The sequence below is a fragment of the Opisthocomus hoazin genome, unplaced genomic scaffold, assembly GCF_030867145.1.
Source record: "Opisthocomus hoazin isolate bOpiHoa1 unplaced genomic scaffold, bOpiHoa1.hap1 HAP1_SCAFFOLD_110, whole genome shotgun sequence".
Lineage (NCBI taxonomy): Eukaryota > Metazoa > Chordata > Aves > Opisthocomiformes > Opisthocomidae > Opisthocomus > Opisthocomus hoazin.
In genome coordinates this window covers 260001-272500 of record NW_027448773.1, presented here as the reverse complement: position 1 = coordinate 272500, position 12500 = coordinate 260001, and positions in this window count along the sequence as shown.

The window sequence follows — 12500 nt, the reverse complement described above, 5'->3', positions numbered from 1 at the left end:
TAGACGTGGTGGCCGGCCGGGACGCGGGGTCGGGGGGGCGCTGTCGTCCAGACCCGTCGGCCAGACCCGTCCCCGTCCCCGTCCCCGTCCCCGTCCCCGTCCCCGTCCCCGTCCCCGTCCCGTTCCCGCCCCCCCCGCCACCCCCTTCCGCGGCACCAACCCCCCCCGCAAGCAACGGGAAGGGGCGCAGCTTTCTATCAGCTCGGCTGAAACGCCCGAAGGCGGGGCGGCGTCTGTGTTTCAAAAGCGGAAAAAAAATAAAAAAGCAACAAAAACCAAAAAATTCCCGCCGCCCCGCCCCACCCCCCCCCCCCCCCCCACCCCACCTCCCCCCGTGCAGGCACCCCTGCAAACGGGCCTCCGGCACGGCAGCCCGGCCGCCGCACCCCCACCCGCAAGCCCCCCCCCACCGCCGCCCCGGCCGAGAGCGCACAAGCAGCCCCTGCCGCCGCCCCCCCCCCACCCCCCCCCCCGGTGCGGGCACCCCTGCATACGGGCCTCCGGCACGGCCGCTCCGCTGCCCCCCCCCACCCCGCCACCCCCCCACCGCCGCCCCGGCCGAGAGCGCACAAGCAGCCCCTGCCGCCGCCCCCCCCCCCCCCCCCCGACTCAAACCTCAATCTTCTCGGAAAAGAGGCCCCGTCCCCAGCCTACCTCAGCGCAAGGCTCCCCGCCTGCTCCTCGACCCCGTCTCTCAGTCTCTGTCTCCCCCTTCTGCCGCGGGGAAGCGCCCGCCCCTTGCCGGCGGGTGGGCGGGGCGGGCCGGCTCGGGTTCCGGTTGCTAAGCAGCAGGGTGGCACTCGTTGACCCCGGGCGCCGCTCCGTCTGCCGATGGGCGGGCCGGTGCTGGCTCTCAAGAACTTTTTGTAACTGTTTCCCTGCTCTGCTTTGGTTTTGTTTTTTTTTCTCGCCCACCGTCAGAACCGATGCAGAGTAAGAAAGCCTTCAGCGAGACAGTCCGGCCAAGCTTAGCGCCTTCCACTAGATACGGCGAAGTCTCGGAAACGGGGGGTGGCGAGGGGAATTTCAGGCGCGCGCCGCCTCCCCCCTCCTGCACCACCCCCCCCGCAAGCGACGGGAAGGGGCGCCGCTTTCCATCAGCTCGGCTGAAACGCCCGAGGACGGGGCGGCGTCTCTGTTTCAAAAGCGGAAAAAGAAATAAAAAAGCAACAAAAACCAAAAAATTCCCGCCGCCCCACCCAACCCACCCCCGTGCAGGCACCCCTGCAAACGGGCCTCCGGCACGGCCGGCCTGCCGCCCCCAGCCACCCCCCGCAAGCCCCCCCACCGCCGCCCCGGCTGAGAGAGCACAGGCAGCCCGCCGCCGCCCCTTCCCACCCCGTGCAGGCACCCCTGCATACGGGCCTCCGGCAGGGCCGGCCTGCCGCCCCCAGCCACCCCCCGCAAGCCCCCCCACCGCCGCCCCGGCTGAGAGAGCACAGGAACCCCGCCGCCGGCCCTTCCCACCCCGTGCAGGCACCCCTGCATACGGGCCTCCGGCAGGGCCGGCCTGCCGCCCCCAGCCACCCCCCGCAAGCCCCCCCACCGCCGCCCCGGCTCAGAGAGCACAGGCACCCCGCCGCCGCCCCTTCCCACCCCGTGCAGGCACCCCTGCATACGGGCCTCCGGCAGGGCCGGCCTGCCGCCCCCAGCCACCCCCCGCAAGCCCCCCCCACCGCCGCCCCGGCTCAGAGAGCACAGGCAGCCCGCCGCAGGCCCACCCACCCCGTGCAGGCACCCCTGCATACGGGCCTCCGGCAGGGCCGGCCTGCCGCCCCCAGCCACCCCCCGCAAGCCCCCCCACCGCCGCCCCGGCTCAGAGAGCACAGGCACCCCGCCGCCGCCCCTTCCCACCCCGTGCAGGCACCCCTGCATACGGGCCTCCGGCAGGGCCGGCCTGCCGACCCCAGCCACCCCCCGCAAGCCCCCCCCACCGCCGCCCCGGCTCAGAGAGCACAGGCAGCCCGCCGCCGGCCCTTCCCACCCCGTGCAGGCACCCCTGCATACGGGCCTCCGGCAGGGCCGGCCTGCCGCCCCCAGCCACCCCCCGCAACCCCCCCCACCGCCGCCCCGGCTGAGAGATCACAGGCAGCCCGCCGCCGGCCCTTCCCACCCCGTGCAGGCACCCCTGCATACGGGCCTCCGGCAGGGCCGGCCTGCCGCCCCCAGCCACCCCCCACAAGCCCCCCCACCGCCGCCCCGGCTGAGACAGCACAGGCAGCCCGCCGCCGCCCCTTCCCACCCCGTGCAGGCACCCCTGCATACGGGCCTCCGGCAGGACCGGCCTGCCGCCCCCAGACAACCCCCGCAAGCCCCCCCACCGCCGCCCCGGCTGAGAGAGCACAGGCACCCCGCCGCCGCCCCTTCCCACCCCGTGCAGGCACCCCTGCATACGGGCCTCTGGCAGGGCCGGCCTGCCGCCCCCAGCCACCCCCCGCAAGCCCCCCCACCGCCGCCCCGGCTCAGAGAGCACAGGCACCCCGCCGCCGCCCCTTCCCACCCCGTGCAGGCACCCCTGCATACGGGCCTCCGGCAGGGCCGGCCTGCCGCCCCCAGCCACCCCCCGCAAGCCCCCCCCACCGCCGCCCCGGCTCAGAGAGCACAGGCAGCCCGCCGCAGGCCCACCCACCCCGTGCAGGCACCCCTGCATACGGGCCTCCGGCAGGGCCGGCCTGCCGACCCCAGCCATCCCCCGCAAGCCCCTCCACCGCCGCCCCGACTGAGACAGCACAGGCAGCCCGCCGCCGGCCCTTCCCACCCCGTGCAGGCACCCCTGCATACGGGCCTCCGGCAGGGCCGGCCTGCCGCCCCCAGCCACCCCCCGCAAGCCCCCCCACCGCCGCCCCGGCTGAGAGAGCACAGGCAGCCCGCCGCCGCCCCTTCCCACCCCGTGCAGGCACCCCTGCATACGGGCCTCCGGCAGGGCCGGCCTGCCGACCCCAGCCACCCCCCGCAAGCCCCCCCCACCGCCGCCCCGGCTCAGAGAGCACAGGCAGCCCGCCGCCGGCCCTTCCCACCCCGTGCAGGCACCCCTGCATACGGGCCTCCGGCAGGGCCGGCCTGCCGCCCCCAGCCACCCCCCGCAACCCCCCCCACCGCCGCCCCGGCTGAGAGATCACAGGCAGCCCGCCGCCGGCCCTTCCCACCCCGTGCAGGCACCCCTGCATACGGGCCTCCGGCAGGGCCGGCCTGCCGCCCCCAGCCACCCCTCCGCAAGCCCCCCCACCGCCGCCCCGGCTGAGAGAGCACAGGCAGCCCGCCGCCGGCCCTTCCCACCCCGTGCAGGCACCCCTGCATACGGGCCTCCGGCAGGGCCGGCCTGCCGACCCCAGCCACCCCTCCGCAAGCCCCCCCACCGCCGCCCCGGCTGAGAGAGCACAGGCAGCCCGCCGCCGGCCCTTCCCACCCCGTGCAGGCACCCCTGCATACGGGCCTCCGGCAGGGCCGGCCTGCCGCCCCCAGCCACCCGCCACAGGCCCCCCCACCGCCGCCTCGGCTGAGAGAGCACAGGCACCCCGCCGCCGGCCCTTCATACCCCGTGCAGGCACCCCTGCATACGGGCCTCCGGCCGGGCCGGCCTGCCGCCCCCAGCCACCCCCCACAAGCCCCCCCACCGCCGCCCCGGCTGAGACAGCACAGGCAGCCCGCCGCCGCCCCTTCCCAGCCCGTGCAGGCACCCCTGCATACGGGCCTCCGGCAGGACCGGCCTGCCGCCCCCAGACAACCCCCGCAAGCCCCCCCACCGCCGCCCCGGCTGAGAGAGCACAGGCACCCCGCCGCCGCCCCTTCCCACCCCGTGCAGGCACCCCTGCATACGGGCCTCCGGCAGGGCCGGCCTGCCGCCCCCAGCCACCCCCCGCAAGCCCCCCCCACCGCCGCCCCGGCTCAGAGAGCACAGGCAGCCCGCCGCAGGCCCACCCACCCCGTGCAGGCACCCCTGCATACGGGCCTCCGGCAGGGCCGGCCTGCCGCCCCCAGCCACCCCCCGCAAGCCCCCCCCACCGCCGCCCCGGCTCAGAGAGCACAGGCAGCCCGCCGCCGGCCCTTCATACCCCGTGCAGGCACCCCTGCATACGGGCCTCCGGCAGGGCCGGCCTGCCGACCCCAGCCACCCCCCGCAAGCCCCCCCACCGCCGCCCCGACTGAGACAGCACAGGCAGCCCGCCGCCGGCCCTTCCCACCCCGTGCAGGCACCCCTGCATACGGGCCTCCGGCAGGACCGGCCTGCCGCCCCCAGCCACCCCCCGCAAGCCCCCCCACCGCCGCCCCGGCTGAGAGAGCACAGGCAGCCCGCCGCCGGCCCTTCCCACCCCGTGCAGGCACCCCTGCATAGGGGCCTCCGGCAGGGCCGGCCTGCCGCCCCCAGCCACCCCCCACAAGCCCCCCCACCGCCGCCCCGGCTGAGACAGCACAGGCAGCCCGCCGCCGCCCCTTCCCACCCCGTGCAGGCACCCCTGCATACGGGCCTCCGGCAGGACCGGCCTGCCGCCCCCAGACAACCCCCGCAAGCCCCCCCACCGCCGCCCCGGCTGAGAGAGCACAGGCACCCCGCCGCCGCCCCTTCCCACCCCGTGCAGGCACCCCTGCATACGGGCCTCTGGCAGGGCCGGCCTGCCGCCCCCAGCCACCCCCCGCAAGCCCCCCCACCGCCGCCCCGGCTCAGAGAGCACAGGCACCCCGCCGCCGCCCCTTCCCACCCCGTGCAGGCACCCCTGCATACGGGCCTCCGGCAGGGCCGGCCTGCCGCCCCCAGCCACCCCCCGCAAGCCCCCCCCACCGCCGCCCCGGCTCAGAGAGCACAGGCAGCCCGCCGCAGGCCCACCCACCCCGTGCAGGCACCCCTGCATACGGGCCTCCGGCAGGGCCGGCCTGCCGACCCCAGCCATCCCCCGCAAGCCCCTCCACCGCCGCCCCGACTGAGACAGCACAGGCAGCCCGCCGCCGGCCCTTCCCACCCCGTGCAGGCACCCCTGCATACGGGCCTCCGGCAGGGCCGGCCTGCCGCCCCCAGCCACCCCCCGCAAGCCCCCCCACCGCCGCCCCGGCTGAGAGAGCACAGGCAGCCCGCCGCCGCCCCTTCCCACCCCGTGCAGGCACCCCTGCATACGGGCCTCCGGCAGGGCCGGCCTGCCGACCCCAGCCACCCCCCGCAAGCCCCCCCCACCGCCGCCCCGGCTCAGAGAGCACAGGCAGCCCGCCGCCGGCCCTTCCCACCCCGTGCAGGCACCCCTGCATACGGGCCTCCGGCAGGGCCGGCCTGCCGCCCCCAGCCACCCCCCGCAACCCCCCCCACCGCCGCCCCGGCTGAGAGATCACAGGCAGCCCGCCGCCGGCCCTTCCCACCCCGTGCAGGCACCCCTGCATACGGGCCTCCGGCAGGGCCGGCCTGCCGCCCCCAGCCACCCCTCCGCAAGCCCCCCCACCGCCGCCCCGGCTGAGAGAGCACAGGCAGCCCGCCGCCGGCCCTTCCCACCCCGTGCAGGCACCCCTGCATACGGGCCTCCGGCAGGGCCGGCCTGCCGACCCCAGCCACCCCTCCGCAAGCCCCCCCACCGCCGCCCCGGCTGAGAGAGCACAGGCAGCCCGCCGCCGGCCCTTCCCACCCCGTGCAGGCACCCCTGCATACGGGCCTCCGGCAGGGCCGGCCTGCCGCCCCCAGCCACCCGCCACAGGCCCCCCCACCGCCGCCCCGGCTGAGACAGCACAGGCAGCCCGCCGCCGCCCCTTCCCACCCCGTGCAGGCACCCCTGCATACGGGCCTCCGGCAGGGCCGGCCTGCCGCCCCCAGCAACCCCCCACAAGCCCCCCCACCGCCGCCTCGGCTGAGAGAGCACAGGCACCCCGCCGCCGGCCCTTCATACCCCGTGCAGGCACCCCTGCATACGGGCCTCCGGCCGGGCCGGCCTGCCGCCCCCAGCCACCCCCCACAAGCCCCCCCACCGCCGCCCCGGCTGAGACAGCACAGGCAGCCCGCCGCCGCCCCTTCCCAGCCCGTGCAGGCACCCCTGCATACGGGCCTCCGGCAGGACCGGCCTGCCGCCCCCAGACAACCCCCGCAAGCCCCCCCACCGCCGCCCCGGCTGAGAGAGCACAGGCACCCCGCCGCCGCCCCTTCCCACCCCGTGCAGGCACCCCTGCATACGGGCCTCCGGCAGGGCCGGCCTGCCGCCCCCAGCCACCCCCCGCAAGCCCCCCCCACCGCCGCCCCGGCTCAGAGAGCACAGGCAGCCCGCCGCAGGCCCACCCACCCCGTGCAGGCACCCCTGCATACGGGCCTCCGGCAGGGCCGGCCTGCCGCCCCCAGCCACCCCCCGCAAGCCCCCCCCACCGCCGCCCCGGCTCAGAGAGCACAGGCAGCCCGCCGCCGGCCCTTCATACCCCGTGCAGGCACCCCTGCATACGGGCCTCCGGCAGGGCCGGCCTGCCGACCCCAGCCACCCCCCGCAAGCCCCCCCACCGCCGCCCCGACTGAGACAGCACAGGCAGCCCGCCGCCGGCCCTTCCCACCCCGTGCAGGCACCCCTGCATACGGGCCTCCGGCAGGACCGGCCTGCCGCCCCCAGCCACCCCCCGCAAGCCCCCCCACCGCCGCCCCGGCTGAGAGAGCACAGGCAGCCCGCCGCCGGCCCTTCCCACCCCGTGCAGGCACCCCTGCATAGGGGCCTCCGGCAGGGCCGGCCTGCCGCCCCCAGCCACCCCCCACAAGCCCCCCCACCGCCGCCCCGGCTGAGACAGCACAGGCAGCCCGCCGCCGCCCCTTCCCACCCCGTGCAGGCACCCCTGCATACGGGCCTCCGGCAGGACCGGCCTGCCGCCCCCAGACAACCCCCGCAAGCCCCCCCACCGCCGCCCCGGCTGAGAGAGCACAGGCACCCCGCCGCCGCCCCTTCCCACCCCGTGCAGGCACCCCTGCATACGGGCCTCTGGCAGGGCCGGCCTGCCGCCCCCAGCCACCCCCCGCAAGCCCCCCCACCGCCGCCCCGGCTCAGAGAGCACAGGCACCCCGCCGCCGCCCCTTCCCACCCCGTGCAGGCACCCCTGCATACGGGCCTCCGGCAGGGCCGGCCTGCCGCCCCCAGCCACCCCCCGCAAGCCCCCCCCACCGCCGCCCCGGCTCAGAGAGCACAGGCAGCCCGCCGCAGGCCCACCCACCCCGTGCAGGCACCCCTGCATACGGGCCTCCGGCAGGGCCGGCCTGCCGACCCCAGCCATCCCCCGCAAGCCCCTCCACCGCCGCCCCGACTGAGACAGCACAGGCAGCCCGCCGCCGGCCCTTCCCACCCCGTGCAGGCACCCCTGCATACGGGCCTCCGGCAGGGCCGGCCTGCCGCCCCCAGCCACCCCCCGCAAGCCCCCCCACCGCCGCCCCGGCTCAGAGAGCACAGGCACCCCGCCGCCGCCCCTTCCCACCCCGTGCAGGCACCCCTGCATACGGGCCTCCGGCAGGGCCGGCCTGCCGACCCCAGCCACCCCCCGCAAGCCCCCCCCACCGCCGCCCCGGCTCAGAGAGCACAGGCAGCCCGCCGCCGGCCCTTCCCACCCCGTGCAGGCACCCCTGCATACGGGCCTCCGGCAGGGCCGGCCTGCCGCCCCCAGCCACCCCCCGCAACCCCCCCCACCGCCGCCCCGGCTGAGAGATCACAGGCAGCCCGCCGCCGGCCCTTCCCACCCCGTGCAGGCACCCCTGCATACGGGCCTCCGGCAGGGCCGGCCTGCCGCCCCCAGCCACCCCTCCGCAAGCCCCCCCACCGCCGCCCCGGCTGAGAGAGCACAGGCAGCCCGCCGCCGGCCCTTCCCACCCCGTGCAGGCACCCCTGCATACGGGCCTCCGGCAGGGCCGGCCTGCCGACCCCAGCCACCCCTCCGCAAGCCCCCCCACCGCCGCCCCGGCTGAGACAGCACAGGCACCCCGCCGCCGGCCCTTCCCAGCCCGTGCAGGCACCCCTGCATACGGGCCTCCGGCAGGGCCGGCCTGCCGACCCCAGCCACCCCCCGCAAGCCCCCCCCACCGCCGCCTCGGCTGAGAGAGCACAGGCAGCCCGCCGCAGGCCCACCCACCCCGTGCAGGCACCCCTGCATACGGGCCTCCGGCAGGGCCGGCCTGCCGCCCCCAGCCACCCCCCGCAAGCCCCCCCCACCGCGGCCCCGGCTCAGAGAGCACAGGCAGCCCGCCGCTGCCCCTTCCCACCCCGTGCAGGCACCCCTGCATACGGGCCTCCGGCAGGGCCGGCCTGCCGCCCCCAGCCACCCCCCGCAAGCCCCCCCACCGCCGCCCCGGCTGAGAGAGCACAGGCAGCCCGCCGCCGCCCCTTCCCACCCCGTGCAGGCACCCCTGCATACGGGCCTCCGGCAGGGCCGGCCTGCCGCCCCCAGCCACCCCCCACAAGCCCCCCCACCGCCGCCCCGGCTGAGACAGCACAGGCACCCCGCCGCCGCCCCTTCCCACCCCGTGCAGGCACCCCTGCATACGGGCCTCCGGCACGGCCGGCCTGCCGCCCCCAGCCACCCCCCACAAGCCCCCCCACCGCCGCCCCGGCTGAGAGAGCACAGGCACCCCGCCGCCGCCCCTTCCCACCCCGTGCAGGCACCCCTGCATACGGGCCTCCAGCACGGGCGACCCGCTCTGTCCGCAGGGAGGACAGGTCTACCCCTTCTGCCGGCAGGGAGGCCAGGTCTACCCGTTCTGCCGGCAGGGAGGCCAGGTCTACCCGTTTTACCTGCAGGGAGGCCAGGTCTACCCGTTCTGGCGGCAGGGAGACCAGGTCTACCCGTTCTGCCGGCAGGGATGCCAGGTCTACCCGTTTTACCGGCAGGGATGCCAGGTCTACCCATTTACCGGCAGGGATGCGCGGTCTACCCGTTCTGGCTGCAGGGAGACCAGGTCTACCCGTTTTTCCTGCAGGGAGACCAGGTCTACCCGTTCTGCCGGCAGGGAGACCAGGTCTACCCGTTCTGCCGGCAGGGAGGCCAGGTCTACCCGTTTTACCGGCAGGGAGGCCAGGTCTACCCGTATTGCCGGCAGGGAGGCCAGGTCTACCCGTTTTACCGGCAGGGATGCCAGGTCTACCCGTTCTAGCGGCAGGGAGACCAGGTCTACCCGTATTGCCGGCAGGGATGCCAGGTCTACCCGTTTTACCGGCAGGGATGCCAGGTCTACCCATTTACCGGCAGGGATGCCAGGTCTACCCGTTCTGGCTGCAGGGAGGCCAGGTCTACCCATATTGCCGGCAGGGAGACCAGGTCTACCCATTTACCGGCAGGGAGACCAGGTCTACCCGTTCTGGCGGCAGGGAGAACAGGTCTACCCTTTTTGCCGGCAGGGAGACCAGGTCTACCCGTTTTACCGGCAGGGATGCCAGGTCTACCCGTTCTGGCTGCAGGGAGACCAGGTCTACCCGTTTTACCTGCAGGGAGAACAGGTCTACCCGTTTTACCGGCAGGGAGACCAGGTCTACCCGTTTTGCCGGCAGGGATGCCAGGTCTACCCGTTTTACCTGCAGGGATGCCAGGTCTACCCGTTTTACCGGCAGGGAGGCCAGGTCTACCCATATTGCCGGCAGGGAGGCCAGGTCTACCCGTTCTAGCGGCAGGGAGACCAGGTCTACCCATTTACCGGCAGGGAGACCAGGTCTACCCGTTCTGGCTGCAGGGAGGCCAGGTCTACCCATATTGCCGGCAGGGAGACCAGGTCTACCCATTTACCGGCAGGGAGACCAGGTCTACCCGTTCTGGCGGCAGGGAGAACAGGTCTACCCTTTTTGCCGGCAGGGAGACCAGGTCTACCCGTTTTACCGGCAGGGATGCCAGGTCTACCCGTTCTGGCTGCAGGGAGACCAGGTCTTCCCGTTTTACCTGCAGGGAGAACAGGTCTACCCGTTTTACCTGCAGGGAGAACAGGTCTACCCGTTTTACCGGCAGGGAGACCAGGTCTACCCGTTTTGCCGGCAGGGATGCCAGGTCTACCCGTTTTACCTGCAGGGATGCCAGGTCTACCCGTTTTACCGGCAGGGAGGCCAGGTCTACCCATATTGCCGGCAGGGAGGCCAGGTCTACCCGTTCTAGCGGCAGGGAGACCAGGTCTACCCGTTCTGGCTGCAGGGAGACCAGGTCTACCCGTTTTGCCGGCAGGGATGCCAGGTCTACCCGTTTTGCCGGCAGGGATAACAGGTCTACCCGTTTTACCTGCAGGGAGGCCAGGTCTACCCGTTTTACCGGCAGGGAGACCAGGTCTACCCGTTTTGCCGGCAGGGATGCCAGGTCTACCCGTTCTGGCGGCAGGGAGACCATGTCTACCCGTTCTGCCGGCAGGGATGCCAGGTCTACCCGTTTTACCTGCACGGAGACCAGGTCTACCCGTTTTACCGGCAGGGAGGCCAGGTCTACCCGTTCTGGCGGCAGGGAGAACAGGTCTACCCTTTTTGCCGGCAGGGAGACCAGGTCTACCCGTTTTACCGGCAGGGATGCCAGGTCTACCCGTTCTGGCTGCAGGGAGACCAGGTCTACCCGTTTTGCCGGCAGGGATAACAGGTCTACCCGTTTTACCTGCAGGGAGACCAGGTCTACCCGTTTTACCGGCAGGGAGACCAGGTCTACCCGTTTTGCCGGCAGGGATGCCAGGTCTACCCGTTCTGGCGGCAGGGAGGCCAGGTCTACCCGTTCTGCCGGCAGGGAGGCCAGGTCTACCCGTTTTACCTGCAGGGAGGCCAGGTCTACCCGTTTTGGCGGCAGGGAGACCAGGTCTACCCGTTTTGCCGGCAGGGATGCCAGGTCTACCCGCTTCCGGCAGGGATGCCAGGTCTACCCGGTTCCAGGCAGGGAGGCCTCGTCTACCCGTTCTGCCGGCAGGGAGGCCAGGTCTACCCGTTTTACCGGCAGGGATGCCAGGTCTACCCGCTTCCGGCAGGGATGCCAGGTCTACCCGGTTCCAGGCAGGGAGGCCTCGTCTACCCGTTCTGCCGGCAGGGAGGCCAGGTCTACCCGTTTTACCGTCCGCCGGGTCCGTTGTGCCCGATGTGGCCGCCGGAGCTGCCGGCGGAAAGGGATGCCTCGTCTACCTCGCTCCGGCGGGACTTTGGCTCCACCGCGGTTCTGGCAGGTAGACGTCTTGCCCGGTTCTTCTTCGGAGCTGCCGAAGGGGTCGCTGCTTTGCGCTGCCTCCAGTTACGTCATGGTAAGAGTCGGCGGCGCTCGCGCGCCTCCCCGCTGGGGGAAGACGGTTCTCTTCGAGCCCGCCGGGGCCGGGGACCTCGCTGTCCGTATACTAGGGCAGAGGGCTGGCGCTCGCGGACCAGCGCCATCGAACCGCTGCAGCTACTCGCGGTTCAGCCGGCAGACTCGGGCGTTGCACGGCGGCTGTGGCCGTGGCCGTTCTGCCTCCTACCTATCGCGCACGGCGCTTCCGACTGCCAGAAGCCGCGCGAAGCCGCTGCTTGCCCGCAGGCTCCGGTGGCCGTTGCCGACTGGAGCGAGGGCTCCAAGAGGGGTTTCTCCAGGGCCGGGCCGAGACGGGCGGCGGTCGCCGGCACTCGAACGCTTGTCAGCCGCGGCTCAGCCGGCAGACTCGGGCGTTGCCCGGCGGCCCTGGCCGTGGCCGTTCTGCCTCCTACCTATCGCGCACGGCGCTTCCGACTGCCAGAAGCCGCGCGAAGCCGCTGCTTGCCCGCAGGCTCCGGTGGCCGTTGCCGACTGGAGCGAGGGCTCCAAGAGGGGTTTCTCCAGGGCCGGGCCGAGACCGGCGGCGGTCGCCGGCACTCGAACGCTTGTCAGCCGCGGCTCAGCCGGCAGACTCGGGCGTTGCCCGGCGGCCCTGGCCGTGGCCGTTCTGCCTCCTACCTATCGCGCACGGCGCTTCCGACTGCCAGAAGCCGCGCGAAGCCGCTGCTTGCCCACAGGCTCCGGTGGCCGTTGCCGACTGGAGCGAGGGCTCCAAGAGGGGTTTCTCCAGGGCCGGGCCGAGACCGGCGGCGGTCGCCGGCACTCGAACGCTTGTCAGCCGCGGCTCAGCCGGCAGACTCGGGCGTTGCCCGGCGGCCCTGGCCGTGGCCGTTCTGCCTCCTACCTATCGCGCACGGCGCTTCCGACTGCCAGAAGCCGCGCGAAGCCGCTGCTTGCCCGCAGGCTCCGGTGGCCGTTGCCGACTGGAGCGAGGGCTCCAAGAGGGGTTTCTCCAGGGCCGGGCCGAGACCGGCGGCGGTCGCCGGCACTCGAACGCTTGTCAGCCGCGGCTCAGCCGGCAGACTCGGGCGTTGCCCGGCGGCCCTGGCCGTGGCCGTTCTGCCTCCTACCTATCGCGCACGGCGCTTCCGACTGCCAGAAGCCGCGCGAAGCCGCTGCTTGCCCGCAGGCTCCGGTGGCCGTTGCCGACTGGAGCGAGGGCTCCAAGAGGGGTTTCTCCAGGGCCGGGCCGAGACGGGCGGCGGTCTCCGGCACTCGAACGCTTGTAGGGCCGGGGTTTGGGAGTGGAGCCTGCCGTGGCTCCCCCCCCCTCCCCACGCCCGTTA